Genomic DNA, 16,734 nt, shown 5'->3' on the forward strand with positions numbered 1-16,734 from the left:
CTTTATGGAGCTCACCGCCATGAATGCCATCATAGTGGATCTCAAACCATAGCCCAAATCAGAATCTCTTCATAACAACAGGCTTATAGAAGATGTTATATGTGGGTAGACGAGCCTGGAATCACCAGACCGACTAAGGGAGGAGGCTCCAGCAAGGTGGATTCGTCACTGCTGATGCAACAATGTTGGTTTGCCTCCTCTATTTGATTATGAGATGTTAGCATAATATTAAGATTTTGTTTATCTTGCATGTGGTGTTTTTACAAGTTGCAAGTATGTATGATGTTTGTTGTGTAGTCATGAGATACATGTTGCAAACATTTTGGGTGTGTGTGCTTCAAGGGGAGTTTTTCTCATGTCGCAAATGTGGTTCTATGCTATTTGTTTTTTCACATGTGTTACAAAAGTTGGCTGTCCATGTTGCGAATTTCGACACATTTTCAAAAATTTCTCGAACAAATGGGAATTTGTTGCATACATAAAACTGGTGTTGCTTCAATATGTTGGAGTGTTGCATCAATTTTTCTGATTTTTGCGAGCGTCGAGGGTACATATTTCTAACAATGTTTCATGCGTGTGAAAAATGTATCATATGAGAGTTGATGTTGCGATGATCCGAGGTCCCAGATTTGCCACTTAATATTTTTTTTCTCTTTCAGCCGGGTGAAGCCTAACGCTAGCCTTTTTGTAAGCATACAATTTTTTGTCCGGTTTAGCCAGGATTTAAGGCTACCATATGACGCACGTTGGTTGTGACTTGTGAGTTCAGAATTGTTGTTCTAATTTCACCATCTCTAAAAATCCAGTGCTACTTGTTCATTGAATAATATAAAAATTCTACAGTATATGATAGGAATTATCAAGAGGTGACTACACCTATGTAGGTCAGTACAAAGTTACATGCCTTTCGCGGTGCGATCAGCCGGTGAATATTCATACACTACGGACTTAATTAGCACTAGCATGGAAGGTTCAGGTACCATCTATCACCCTACAACTGAAAGCTGCTTAGGACGAGATATTTTTCATTCTATGGAGAAGATGATTAGGTAGGGAAAGAAGATATATTCCACGCTACGATTGCGTTGGCCAGCTGGAAATTAACAGGACGAACCATCCCCAACCACAACCGAACCCCATGAAGCACAGGTCAATGCGTGAAGAAAGCTGCCGCTGCTTAAAAAAAGTTACCCTGTGCTGAAGAAAAGCAGAAAGGTAGCGCTGCTGCTAGGAACAACGTATATCAGAAGATTAGCGTGCCTGCTTTGGCTTGGCCAGCTCGAAAAAGCGCATTTGTACGCTGCCAAATTACCACCAGGATACGGCGTTTTGTTAATTAGTTCCCGCATGCATGGTAAAGAAAAGGGTCTCATGTGTGTCTTGGCCAGGAGAGAACCAGGGCATATATAAAGTCCGTACCACACATGTATGTGGTTAGTATAATGCGATTATGTGCAGGTGTACAAGCCGATAAGACCAAGATATATACAACGGCTCGTACCGTACAAAAGTATGTGGATACACGGAGGATTGGATGCTTAAGTAAATGACTGCTTTAGGAAAGCAAAAGGAAGGACAACAAGATGGGCAACGAGAGAGTTAAGCTTCTGGGATTTGGTGTATTCTAATGCTAGTATATAGACAGGTTTGTCGAAATTGTGAAGCGAAAGAGGAACACTTGCCAGTGTGGTATGCAGAACCCGGTTTTAGGGAAGCTTCCCTAGCAGGAACACCCTGGATGTATTATAGCCCATTGTTAATAGTTTTCTTTCTTCAGTTTGAGATATATATATATTGCTAATCCTCTTTAGAAAGTGGTCACATTCCACATATTGGTTGCATTTTCGGTTCGCCCCTTCCTGGCAAATAATAGTACCATCTAAAAAATACTATAGTACACTTATTAAGCAAATGCCAACCCGTTGCTTAAACTGAATTATCGCAAACACATATATATTGCTCCAGCAATGCATCTCGAAGAAAGAAGACTGCTTGCTTAAACTGAATTATCGCAAACACATATTAATAACCTTTGCCAGTGTGGCAGCGTGGTACGCAGAACCCAGTTTATGGAAGCTTCCCCTGCAGGAACACTCTTGATGTATTTTAGCTCTTTGTTAACTATTTTTCTTTCCCCAAATTGAGCTGGTCCAGGTACATATTGCTAATCATCTTTATAAAGTGGTCGCATTCCAGATATTGCTTGCATTTTCGGTTCGCCCCTTCCTGACAAATAATACTAGTACCATCTACAGATACCGAGTACTACACATATTAAGCAAATGCCAACACTTTGCTTAAACTGAATTATTTCAAACACATGTTGCTCCAGCAATGCATCTCGAAGAACACAACCAGGACAATCGCTCACGAGAACTAGCACAGCTTTTCTCTCGTTCCGGGACAAAAGGAAATGAGAAGGCATAATTCCCGGGTTGGAGAAAAGCTAGCAGGGTCATGAATTCCTTGGTGTGCAAGTGAACAATTTAATTAGTTCTTCTTATTCTTCTTCATCGTCTTCGTCCTTTGACTAAAGCTCGGAGCTCAAAGATGCATGGAGGATTAGTACTCAGCTGCTTGTGCTGCCCTTCTTTTTTGAGGGGTTTGATGGAATTCATGCACCAACTTTTGTGGTAAACAGAGCCCACCCCTTGAGTGGATGCTAAGGTATGCATGATCTGCCAGTGCCTTTTGAACAAACTGTAAATTATGGCATAAACCGCAGCACTACGCTTACCCATAGAATGAACACTGCATAGAAATTCGTATGATCAGTTCTGATCATGATTAAGTGCCACCATTTCGGTTGTGACCAGGAGATTTTGGGTATTACTGCTTTGAAGTTGCCACATTAGTTTGTAGGGCACCCCCACTCGGTGCGCAAGCAAGTGGGCTTGTGCTCACCAGCATGTGTCCCCTCTGGTGGAGGTAGAAATGAAGAAAAAAGAGGAAGCTCCCATCGGAAACATGAACAAAAGCAATGCTAGTTTAGCCACTTTGGGCCCTTCGTCGAACCAGGCTCCCTCTGCCTTTTTCTGGCTCGTTGTGCTTTCAAGTTTTTCATCGGTCGATAATGCGCTTTAGTACCTAGCTAGCTAGATTCCATTCATAATTCATGGACCCAGAGGCAATAATTCGTGTTTGGAGAAAATTTAAAGTTGAAAATCAACTGACAGAGCAAATGGTGGCCATCAATAACATTTGAGGCCATTCCAACCTAGATAGTAGTACAATATTCGTGGTGCGTGGTTACATTCCATTTACTTGTCAATTGGCATGGATTCACAATGTTCTTGTCCATACGCCATGACCAGGTCACGTCTGTGTGATTTGGTAACTAACGAAGTGTTACTTACCTTTTCGCCGTAATGTGAGGCTTTCATAATCGTCAATGGTAAGACATTTTCCTCTGCAGTCAGAAGTGTGGCTTTCTAAACTTGGTCCAAGAAACAGAGGTCGATGGCGCCGCCGCCTGTTTTTCCACGGGAGGCATATATGACGGGAAGACTTTCCATTCCACGAAAAACAACAAAACAGTGGGCTTTGCTTAGCTTTTCTGCTCCTCTCTCCACTTATTAAGAAAACAGAAAAGAACTCCAGCAAGCAAGCATGCCGAAACCGGTAGCTTCACTGCTAAGGATGCCCTCCGTACGTGCGTGTTAGGCAGAGGCAGTCGATCGACCTGTTGCATGAGCCCAATGTGCTGCTGAAACTCCGGTATCTGGATTATACAAAGAAAAGATCAGCTTACAGAAAGAAAAGATCGGCTTATATAAAGAAAAGAACCATACAAAAATGGGCGAAAACAGTAGTTGTGGCCTATCCATGGCCAGCTAGGGTTTGCTGCTTTTACATAATATGCAAGTAGAGTATATCTATCCTAGTGAGCTTCGCTTTCTGTCTCGCTTTGCTCCGGTTGGGAGTAAACTAGTTCCATGAAATCAGGCCTGCGTATCTCCTGTGTTTTGTTTGATCCAGCCCTTATATATAGCTTATCATAAAAAAACAGGGTCTCTTTCCGTACCTCCAGCCCGGGCATTCTCAGCGGTGACATAGTACATGAAAAAATAGCATTCTGGCAATTGTGTTTCTCGGTTTACCACTTCATCCATCTTATACGCTACCAAAAAGATGTTATGATCTTGAACACTTGTGCTCGATCGGAGATATGATACGCTGCACTGAAACGTAAGACCTATGAGGATTTGTGTAACTTGTCGTTGTCAGACGGCCCTGTAAGTTGAATTAAGTGGGAATCAAACGTGGTGCTCCGCCTAATGATCTTCCGTAGTCCTTGCAGCGTCAGCAAGAAAACGGAAAGATGCATCGAAAAGAGCAAGGCGACACCAGAAACGTCCTGAGAAAGGCAAGAAAAGCCAGGGCCGCCATGGCTGGACAGCTTTGCCGCAGCTCCAATAATGGAGGTGGTTTCAGATCTCGACGACGGCAGACGCAGTGCCGCGCGCCCGGCCGGCCGTCTTCACGTGCGTGTGTGTACGCGTTCCGCACCACGGAAAGGAGGAAGAAGAGAGAGAGAGATCGCTGATGAGGCGGCAAAGCCAAAGCGGCGGTGTACTGGCCGGTACTCTTTCATCTTCTTCCTCGTCTTTCCGGGTCTCGAGTCTCCACACACGAAAGAGGGAGGGCCATGGCGAGTCACGTCCCAGGGTTCTTCTTCACCGTGAGGTACGGCGAGGGTATCATCTCTGGCGTGGACGAATATTCTGACGCTGTTCATCCATTAACCTTTTGCCGTAGGATGTTCATCCACTAACAATTTGCACACTCAGCTAACGTGTCCAAAGACATTAGCGTGAGGTTGTCCCGTCTCATTTGCCGAACCGGAAGGCTAATTGGGCCGACCCATTAGTGATCATAAATACAATGTAATACAAGATTGGCGCGGCGGCAGGCCGTGGCCGTTGGCTGTTAGATTGTTAGTTAAATTTTATAGAAATTGTACAATATATCTGGGTTGCTAAAATGCTATACAAGTGATGGAGTGGAAGCACAGCTGAAATAACGTAAAAAATGGTATTGTGGTGACATGGTTTGGAATTAATTTATTCCCAGGCCCATAGGTGATTGTGGGTGGTCTTGAAAAATGAGGGTAATAAAATAAACACAAATCACTAGATGGTCTTGAAGCGATGAAAAAAGAGAGGGTAGTATGCAGCAGCACAATCCCCTGCATATGTAATGCCAAGAGCGAGGACAAGGCTCGTCGGCTGAAAAAGGCGGCGGACGGTGGAGCAAGTTTATTTCCAGAGATACCGTATAAAGGGTAGTAGTATTTTCTCTTCAGGTTCAAACATGCAGCCTACGGTGGAATAAGTATATTCTTGCAGAGTTGCTACACAAGAAAAAAAAATAGTTTTTTTCCTGGGTAAAAGAGATGGCACGCTATGAAGTAAGCATATTTTTCTGAGGATACCATAGAAGAAAGTGGCAATATTTTTGTATAGTGAAAGATGGGACAAATGCTAGAGTTTTTTTTAAATTTCTACACTCTTCAGAAAGGCAGTAGTATGTTCCGGCTAACCAATTTTAAAGTAGGCATTAGTATTTTCTCTAGACAGAACAGACGATAGACAATATAATGATTTTTAAAGTATACACTAGTAATTTCCCAATGTAAAAGAGGTGACGGATGATGTAGTAATTTTATGTTTACGAAGGTATTATAGAAGATGTAGGTAGTATTTTCACTGGAGGCGATCAACATAAAAAAGATAGTGGCATTTTGCCAAACAAAAGTGATGACTAGTGTAGAATTTAGGAGAACCGTGAAGCTATATTGCGGAAGCAGGCAAAGATAGAAAAATTATTGTTATACTTAAAGATTTGTGTCGACAAGTTAATGTAGAAGAATTATAGATAGAACTGTTCATGCGCTGTCGAAAGAATATTGTTGGAAAATTACCAATAAAGAATCATTGATGAGTAATTACGGTCGGAGAATTATTTGTAAGGTTGAAGATTTCCATCCAAAAATACCGGCGAAAATTATCGTTGGTGTCCACAAATTAATCTAGAAAAATTACCGATGTAAAATAACTATTCATGCACTGTCGAAAGAATCTTCTAAGAAATTACCCGTGAAGTATTATTGATGAGTATACGGTCAAAGAATTACTTTCGAGTTTGAAGATTTGCATCCAAAATATGTACCGCTTAAAATTACCGTTCGTGCACTGTGAGTAATTAACATCGAATAATTATTGTTAGACGTAATATTTGTTTGCACGAATTACCATGAAAAAATTATCTATATATTGTAACATGTTTGCACCATTCATGCTCATGTGAACAGTCACGGAGAGCTCAACAATCCTTTGTAGATTTTATATCGACAAATTAATATAGAAAAATTACTGATGGAAAATAACTGTTCATGCATCGTCGAAAGAATATTGCTGGAAAATTACCGGTACAGAATTAGTGATGAGCAATTACAGTCAGAGAATTGATTTTGAGGTTAAAGATTTGCATCCAAAAAGTAACGCAAAAAATTGCCGTTCATGTCTTACATTAATGTAGAAAAATTATCGATGGAAAACAACTTTTCATGCATGAAAGCATACTGCTGGGAAATTATCGGTGAAAAATTATTGATGAGTATTTATGGTTAGAGAATTATTTTTGATGTTGACGATTTACATCCAAAAAGTATCGCTGAAAATTACCGCTCGTTCACTATGGGTAATTACCAATGAATAATTACTTTTGGATTTAATATTTGTGTGGACAAATTAATGTGAAAATATTACGGATATAAAAGTACACCATATACTGTAACATGTGTGCTCTGTTCATGGTGGCCCCGAGGGCTGAGAGCTCAACAAACCCATGCAGATTTTATATACTTTATTATTTTTATTTTATCAAAAGACTCCTTTTTAATATCTTTGAAGTATCAACTAATAGCTCGCTCGTAGCTCGAGGGAATCTAATTAAATTCCTCTTTCGTGGTTCTCCCCATCAACATAGCATTGATGTAATGATTGGTAAGATTGATAGGGCTAAGGTGTCCGATCTTTCGATAAGATGAAGATATATCGATTTGTTGGTGAAGTTCGTGCTTGACGATCCGACTACACGTGCAAAGCCCATGCGCCAATGCAATCGCTAGGACAATCTACGGGAGTTACTGATCTTGCGTATGCACAATCAGCCTGATCAGCGAGGGTCTTAATTCCTACCTGAAATCGAGAACAAGTAAGAACTAATGATGCAATCAGAATATTGCGGATGAAAGATGAAAGCTTTATTGAATAAGGTGGAATACCGAATAGTTGGTCTTGTTCTGGGCGTTGGCCTCAAAAGAAGTACACGAGGGTTGCAGCAATGGCTAACTTTTAGTCTAATCAAAATCCGAGTCTAACGTTGACGGCTATGGGGGTATTTAGAGGAGGAAAAGGTGGGGTTTCGGCCAGCCATACGTATGGTGGCCGAACCAAACCCTAGAAGACCTTTTCCCTCTTCAATACAGACTCTAAAAAGTGGCTGACTTAATTCCTGCGAAAATGACATGAACCTGACCCAAAATTAAAGGTGACGTAGCACCATATTATGCTATGGATGAAATTATGAAGTGGGAAACTCTATATTTCGTCCATGTCTTCATCTCTTCTTGTGGTGGCTTCAAAGTTCTGAAATCTCCACTTGTGGCGTCATCTTCAATCCTCAAATACTTGCTGCCATCTCCTCCATGTGTGATCATGCTCCAATGCTTGTCCTCCTCATCCATGCTAGGTCCATCATTCCTAAGAGTAACAAACATATCTGATTTAGGCAGCATCATATTCTCATGTATGTGAGAAATAGTTCCAAGAAACGGAAATACCTTATAGTTAAGTTGTTTGGCACAAGCTCGAGTGATTGGTCCTTGTATTTGTGTGGCTGTAGGTACAACGGTTGTATCAATATATGGGATGTCCTTATCATGCCCCCCTTCTTGAATTGAAGTCGTCCTCGACGAAAGCTCCTCTTCTTCACCAAAGTAAGGTTTCAAATCTGCAATGTTAAATGTAGGACTAACCGGACCCAATTATGCAGGAAGCTCAAGTTTATATGCATTATCATTTATTTTCTCTAACACCTTAAAAGGACCAGCAGCGCGTAGCATTAGTTTAGACTTGCGCAATTCAGGAAAACGATATTTGCACAAATGCAACCAAACAAGATCACCAACATCAAACACAACATGCTTCATTCCTCTATCCCATCAATTTTATACTTAACATTCATGCGTGCTATGTTGTCTTTAGTAGTCTCATGCAATTGTAATATCAATTCAGCATGTTGTGTAGCATCCAAATTATTTTGCACCGAAGATGGTAAAGGTAATATATCAATACGTGCACGTGGAACAAAACCATAAACAATCTCAAATGGGCACATCTTAGTGGTAGAATGCAGCGAACGATTGTAAGCAAATTCAACATGAGGTGAACATTCTTCCCACAATTTTAAGTTCTTCTTCAAAACAGCCCGCAACATAGTAGACAATGTTCTATTTACTACTTCAGTTTGTCCATCAGTTTAGGGATAACATGTAGTACTAAATAACAATTTAGTCCCCAACTTAGCCCATAAACATCTCCAAAAGTGGCTAAGAAACTTAGTATCACGATCAGGAACAATAGTATTTGGAACACCATGTAAACGAACAATTTCGTGAAAGAACAAATAATCAACACGTGTAGCATCATCAGTCTTGTGACATGGAATAAAGTGTCATCTTAGAAAACCGATCCACAACAACAAAGATACTATCCCTCCCCTTCTGTGTACGAGGCAAACCCAAAACGAAATCCATAGAAATATCGTCCCAAGGTACACTAGGAACAGGAAGAGGCATATATAAACCATGTGGATTAAGTCGATACTTAGCTTTTTGACATGTAGTGCAGCGTGCCACAAATCTCTCAACATCTCGACGCATACGTGGCCAAAAGAAGTGTGCAGCAAGTACATCCTCTGTCTTCTTCACACCAAAGTGACCCATCAATCCTCCATGCGCCTCCTGCAACAACAAAAGACGAACGGAACTATCTGGGATGCATAACTTGTTAGCACGGAACATAAATCCATCATTGAGGACGAATTTGTTCCATGTTCTACCATCTTTACAATTCAGCAACACATCTTTAAAATCAGCATCATGCAAGTATTATTCCTTTATAGTTTCTAATCCAAAAATCTTGAAGTCAAGTTGAGATAGCATAGTATAACGGCGCGACAAAGCATCAGCAATAACATTATCTTTACCCTTTTTGTGTTTGATAACATAAGGAAAAGACTCAATAAACTCAACCCAATTTGCATGGCTGCGATTCAACTTAGCTTGAATACGAATATGCTTCAAAGATTCATGATCAGAATGTATAACAAATTCTTTAGGCCATAAATAATGTTGCCAAGTTTCTAATGTCTGAACCATCGCATATAATTCTTTATCATAAGTAGAATAGTTCAGACTAGGCCCACTCAATTTTCACTAAAATATGCGACAGGTTTGCCCTCTTGTAATAACACACCTCCCAAACTGTCGTCGTGGTGAACGAGCAGATGCCATGGGATGGCTTAAGTTGGGGCCGAATGGGCGCTAGAGGATTCGGGGGAGGGTTTTTTGATTAGATAGGATGAACTTCCGGATGGTTTCCTCAAGAACTCAGCCAAAGGCAAAGGTAGAAGAAGAAACACACAAGGAAGAACTCTGCTCTAGATCTTTCTTTTCATTGATCTCAACAGGATATAGGTTTGTGTCTAACAATCATACATGGTGAGTCGTGCCCGCAAAGGGCAGTGCCCCCTCTCCTTATATAGGGGAGAGGGTGGCTTACAGGGCAAGAAACCCTAATGGCATCTTTGAATAGAAAAACTACTTTACAAAGTTACTTTAATCATAAGATGACGCCGGGGTCTTCTTTAATCAGGGAGGCTGACGTCCTCTGGCTTCTTTCAGCGTCATCTTCCTCTTTGGCGCCAGGGCTTCGTTTAAAGCTACTTTGCTTAGCTCATCTTTGTCCTCTAGCTCTGAAGAGAATCTTTGACCAGTCTTGCCGACGTGCTACCGGGCACTTCTTACCGGTAGCCCGGTGTCTTCTTTACCTGGTTCCGGTATACCCCTCTTGGGGATACCGGCTTAGCTTTACTTAGCCAAACACTCAACTTTACGCTCTGGTATAAATATTAAACCGGTATCTTGATGGCTCAAACCATCCAGAAGACCGAAGAGCATACGAAGTGGGGCCACGAGGCACCCTAACCATAGGGCGGCGCGGCCAGCATGGGGCCTACGCCGGCCTATGGTGTGGGGCCCCTGCGCCGCCTCCAACTCTGCCCTTCTGCCTACTTATAGTCTCCGTCACGAAAACCCTTTTACCGAGAGCCACGATACGGAAAACCTTCCAGAGACACCGCCGCCAATCCCATCTCGGGGGATTCAGGAGATCGCCTCCGGCACCCTGCCGGAGAGGGGAATCATCTCCTGGAGGACTCTACATCACCATGATCGCCTCCGGACTGATGTGTGAGTAGTTCACTCTTGGGCTATGGGTCCATAGCAGTAGCTAGATGGTTGTCTTCTCCTAATTGTGCTATCATGTTAGATCTTGTGAGCTGCCTATCATGATCAAGATCATCTATTTGTAATGCTACATGTTGTGTTTGTTGGGATCCGATGAATATGGAATACTATGTCAAGTTGATTATCAATCTATCATATGTGTTTTTTATGATCTTGCATGCTCTCCGTTGCTAGTAGAGGCTCTGGCCAAGTTGATACTTGTAACTCCAAGAGGGAGTATTTATGCTCGATAGTGGGTTCATGCCTCCATTGAATCTGGGACAGTGACAGAAAGTTCTAAGGTTGGAATTTAATACTGGAAGGGGTGCGGATGCTAACCCGAAGGTGGACTTTTTAGGCATAGATGCATGCTGGATAGCGGTCTATGTAATCTGTCGTAATGCCCAATTAAATCATATTACTCATCATGATATGTATGTGCATTGTTATGCCCTCTTTATTTGTCAATTGCCCAACTGTAATTTGTTCACCCAACATGCTATTTCTTATTGGAGAGACACCACTAGTGAACTGTGGACCCCGGTCCATTCTTTTACATCTGAATACAATCTACTGCAATCATTGTTCGCTACTATTCTTTGCAAACAAACATCATTTTCCACACCATACATTTAATCCTTTGTTTACAGCAAGCCGGTGAGATTGACAACCTCACTTTTAAGTTGGGGCAAAGTATTTGGATTGTGTTGTGCAGGTTCCACGTTGGCGCCGGAATCCGTGGTGTTGCGCCGCACTACACTCCACCACCAACAACCTTCACGTGTTCCTTGACTCCTACTGGTTCGATAACCTTGGTTTCTTACTGAGGGAAAACTTGCTGATGTACGCATCACACCTTCCTCTTGGGGTTCCCAACGGGCGTGTGCTTGACGCGTCATCAAGACTGTTTTCTGGCGCCATTGCCGGGGAGATCAAGATACGCTGCAAGGGGAGTCTCTCACATCCAATCTCTTTACTTTGTTTTTGTCTTGCTTTACTTTATTTTATTTACTGCTTTGTTTGCTTTCTTATATCAAAACACAAAAAAATTAGTTACTTGCTTTACTTTATTTACTGTCTTGTTTGCGTTCTCTATATTAAAAACACAAAAAATTAGTTACTTGTATTTACTTTATTTAGTTTGCTTTATTTACTACTGCTAACATGGGTACACCTGAGAATACTAAGTTGTGTGACTTCACTAGCACAAATAATAATGATTTCTTATGCACACCTATTGCTCCACCTGCTGCTACAGCAGAATTTTATGAAATTAAACCTGCTTTACTAAATCTTGTTATGAGAGAGCAATTTTCTGGTGTTAGTTACGATGATGCTGCTGCCCATCTTAATAATTTTGTTGAACTTTGTGAAATGCAAAAGTATAAGGATGTAGATGTTGACATTATAAAATTGAAATTGTTTCCTTTCTCCTTAAGAGGAAGAGCTAAAGATTGGTTGCTATCTTTGCCTAAAAATAGTATTGATTCATGGACTAAATGTAAGGATGCTTTCATTGGTAGATATTATCCTCCCGCTAAAATTATATCTTTGAGAAGTAGCATAATGAATTTTAAGCAAGTGGATAATGAGCATGTTGCCCAAGCATGGGAAATAATGAAATCTTGGTGAAGAATTGAACTACCCATGGACTGACTACTTGGATGATCATCCAAACCTTTTATGCATGATTGAATTTTTCTTCGCGGAACCTATTGGATTCAGCTGCTGGAGGTACCTTTATGTCCATCACTTTAGGCGCCGCAACAAAGCTTCTTGATGATATGATGATCAACTACTCTGAATGGCACACTGAAAGGACTCCACAAGGTAGGAAGGTAAATTCTGTCGAAGAAACCTCCTCCTTGAGTGATAAGATTGATGCTATTATGTCTATGCTTGTGAATGGTAGATCTAATGTTGATCCTAATAATGTTCCTTTAGCTTCATTGGTTGCTCAAGAAGAGCATGTTGATGTGAACTTCATTAAAAATAATAATTTCAACAACAATGCTTATAGGAATAATTCTGGTAACAACTATAGGCCATATCCTTCTAATAATAGTAATGGTTATGGTAATTCTTATGGTAATTCTTACAACAATAATAGGAATGTACCATCTGGTCTTGAAGCCATGCTTAAAGAAATTATTAGTACACAAACTGCCTTTAACAAATCTGTTGAAGAAAAGCTTGGTAAAATTGATATTCTTGCTTCTAAGGTTGATAGTCTTGCTGCTGATGTTGATATTTTGAAATTAAAGGTTATGCCTAATGAAACTAAAGATATTAAGTCATTTGCTACAGCAAACGCCATCCAAGTTCGAATTAATGAAAATATTAGATTGATGGCTGAATTGCATGCTAGGTGGGAAAGAGAAGAAAAATTTGCTAAAGAGAATAATGTAGCTAAAGTTTGGACTATTACCACCACTACTAATGTTGTTGCTTCACATGTTGCTACACCTCCTACTATCAATGGTAAAATAATTGGTGTTGACAATGTTTCTACTCCTAATGCAAAGCGCGCAAAACTGCTCGAAATCGCTAAAGCTCGCTGAAACTGTTTGTGATAAAACTGCTGAAATTTTTCAAAACATTGGGGACAATGATCCCATTGCTTTAGATCATAATGGTTTAGATTTTGATGATTGTCACATCTCTGAAGTTATTAAGTTCTTGCAAAAACTTTCTAGAAGTCCTAATGCTAGTGCTATAAATTTGGCCTTTACAAAACATATTACAAATGCTCTCATTAAAGCTAGAGAAGAGAAATTGAAACTTGAAACCTCTATTCCTAGGAAGTTGGAAGATGGTTGGGAGCCCATCATTAGGATGAAGGTCAATGATTTTGATTGTCATGCTTTATGTGATCTTGGTGCAAGTATTTCTGTTATGCCTAAGAAAATCTATAATATGCTTGACTTGCCACCATTGAAAAATTGTTATTTGGATGTTAATCTTGTTGATAATTCTATAAAGAAACCTTTGGGGAGGATTGATAATGTTCGCATTACGGTTAACAATAACCTTGTCCCCGTTGATTTTGTTGTCTTTGATATTTAATGCAATGCATCTTGTCCCATTATTTTGGGAAGACCTTTTCTTCGAATCGTTGGTGCTATTATTGATATGAAGGAAGGGAATATTAAGTATCAATTTCCTCTCAAGAAAGGTATGGAACACTTCCCTAGAAAGAGAATGAAGTTACCTTATTGATTCTATTATTAGAACAAATTATGATGTTGATGCTTCATCTCTTGATAATACTTGATTCACACTTTATGCGCCTAGCTGAAAGGCGTTAAAGAAAAGCGCTTATGGGAGACAACCCATCATTTTACTTCTGCACTTTTGTTTTATATTTGAGTCTTGGAAGTTGTTACTACTGTAGCAACCTCTCCTTATGTTTATTTTATTGCATTGTTGTGCCAAGTAAAGTCTTTGATAGTAAGGTTGATACTAGATTTGGATTACTGCGCAGAAACAGATTTCTTGCTGTCACGAATTTGAGTAGCCCCCTCTGTAGGTAACTCAGGAAATTCTGGCAATTTACGTGCGTGATCCTCAGATATGTACGCAACTTTCATTCAATTTGAGCATTTTCATCTGAGCAAGTCCAGTGCCTCTAAAAAATTCGTCTTTACGTACTGTTCTGTTTTGACAGATTCTGCCTTTTATTTCGCATTGCCTGTTTTGCTATGTTGGATGGATTTCTTTGTTCCATTAACTTTCAGTAGCTTTATGAAATGTACAGAAGTGTTAAGAATGATTATGTCACCTCTGAATATATGAATTTTTGATCATGCACTAACCCTCTAATGAGTTTGTTTTGAGTTTGGTGTGGAGGAAGTTTTCAAGGATCAAGAGAGGAGGATGATACAATATGATCAAGAAGAGTGAAAAATCTAAGCTTGGGGATGCCCCCGTGGTTCATCCCTGCATATTTCAAGAAGACTCAAGCATCTAAGCTTGGGGATGCCCAAGGCATCCCCTTCTTCATCGACCACTTATCAGGTCACCTCTAGTGAAACTATATTTTTATTCCATCACATTTTATGTGCTTTACTTGGAGGCGTCTGTATGTTTTTATTTTTGTTTGTGTTTGAATAAAATCGGATCCTAGCATTCTTTGTGTGGGAGAGAGACACGCTCCACTGTTTCATATGAACACTGGTGTTCTTAGCTTTATTTTTAATGTTCATGGCGAAGGTTGAAACTGCTTCGTTCATTGTTATTTGGTTGGAAACAGAAAATGCTTCATGTGGTAATTGGTAAATTGTCTTGAATAATTTGATACTTGGCAATTGTTGTGCTCAAATAGATCGTGTTTAATCTCTTGCATCATGTACTTTGCACCTATTAGTGAAGAACTACCACAGAGCTTGTTGTAATTTGGTTTGCATGATTGGTCTCTCTAAAGTCTAGATATTTTCTGGTGAGGTGTTTGAACAACAAGGAAGACAGTGTAGAGTCTTATAATGCTTGCAATATGTTCTTATGTAAGTTTTGCTGTACCGGTTCATACTTGTGTTTTCTTCAAACAACCTTGCTAGCCTAAGCCTTGTATTTAGAGGAAATACTTCTCGTGCATCCAAATCCTTGAGCCAAAAACTATGCCATTTGTGTCCACCATACCTACCTACTACATGGTATTTATCTGCCATTCCAAAGTAAATTGCTTGAGTGCTACCTTTAAAATTTCATTCCTTGCCTTTGCAATATATAGCTCATGGGAAAAATAGCTTAAAAACTATTGTGATGAAGAATATGTCGCTTATGTATCTTATTTCTTATAAGTTGCTTGTTGAGCGGTAACCATGTTTCTGGGGACGCCATCAACTATTACACCTTTGTTGAATATCATGTGAGTTGCTATGCATGTTCGTCTTGTCTGAAGTAAGGGTGATTTATCATGATCAAATGGTTTGAGTATGCATATTGTTAGAGAAGAACATTGGGCCGCTAACTAAAGCCATGAATCATGGTGGAGGTTTCGAGTTTGGACATTAATCCTCAATCTCTTATGAGAATATTATCTATTGTTGAATGCTTATGCATTAAAGAGGAGTCCATTATCTCGTTTTCTATGTTGTCCCGGTATGGATGTCCTAAGTTGAGAATATATCAAAAGCGATAAATCAAATGCGAATTTATCTCCTTGGACCTTTGTACGAGCGGCATAGAGGTACCCCTTTGTGACACTTGGTTGAAACATATGCTATGCAATGATAATCCATGTAAATCCAAGCTAATTAGGACAAGGTGCGAGCACTATTGGTATTCTATGCATGAGGCTTGCAACTTATAAGATGTCTTATGCATAACACATATGAATTATTACTACCATTGACAAAATTGTTTCTATGTTTTCAAAATAAAAGCTCTAGCACAAATATAGCAATCCATGCTTCCCTCTGCGAAGGGCCTTTCTTTTACTTTATGTTGAGTCAGTTTACCTACTTCTTTCTATCTTAGAAGCAAACACTTGTGTCAACTGTGTGAATTGATTCCTACATGCTTGCTTATTTGCATTCATCATATTACTCTGTGTTGACAATTATCCATGAGATAAACATGTTGAAGTTGAAAGCAACTGCTAAAACTTATATCTTCCTTTGTGTTGCTTCAAAACTTTCTACTAAGAATCTTTGCTTATGAGTTAACTCCTATGCGTCTTATTGATGCTTGTCTTGAAAGTACTATTCATGAAAAGTCTTTGCTATATGATTCGTTGTTTAATCATTGTCTTTACCATTGCTTCAATCACTTCATTCATTCATATGCTTTACAATAGTATTGATCAAGTTATGATAGCATGTCACTGAAATTATCTTGTTATCGTTTACCTACTCGGGGTAGGAACTAAGCTTGGGATGCTTGATACGTCTCAAACGTATCTATAATTTCTTATGTTCCATGCTACTTTTATGATGATACTCACATGTTTTATACACACTTTATGTCATATTATATGCATTTTCCGGCACTAACCTATTGACGAGATGCCGAAGAGCCGAGTTCTTGTTTTCTGCTGTTTTTGGTTTCAAAAATCCTACAAAGGAAATATTCTCGGAATTGGACGAAATCAACGCCCGGGGTCTTATTTTTCCACGAAGCTTCCGGAAGACCGAAGAGGATTATGAAGTGGGGCGACGAGG

The sequence above is a fragment of the Lolium rigidum genome, chromosome 6, assembly GCF_022539505.1.
Source record: "Lolium rigidum isolate FL_2022 chromosome 6, APGP_CSIRO_Lrig_0.1, whole genome shotgun sequence".
Classification (NCBI taxonomy): domain Eukaryota; kingdom Viridiplantae; phylum Streptophyta; class Magnoliopsida; order Poales; family Poaceae; genus Lolium; species Lolium rigidum.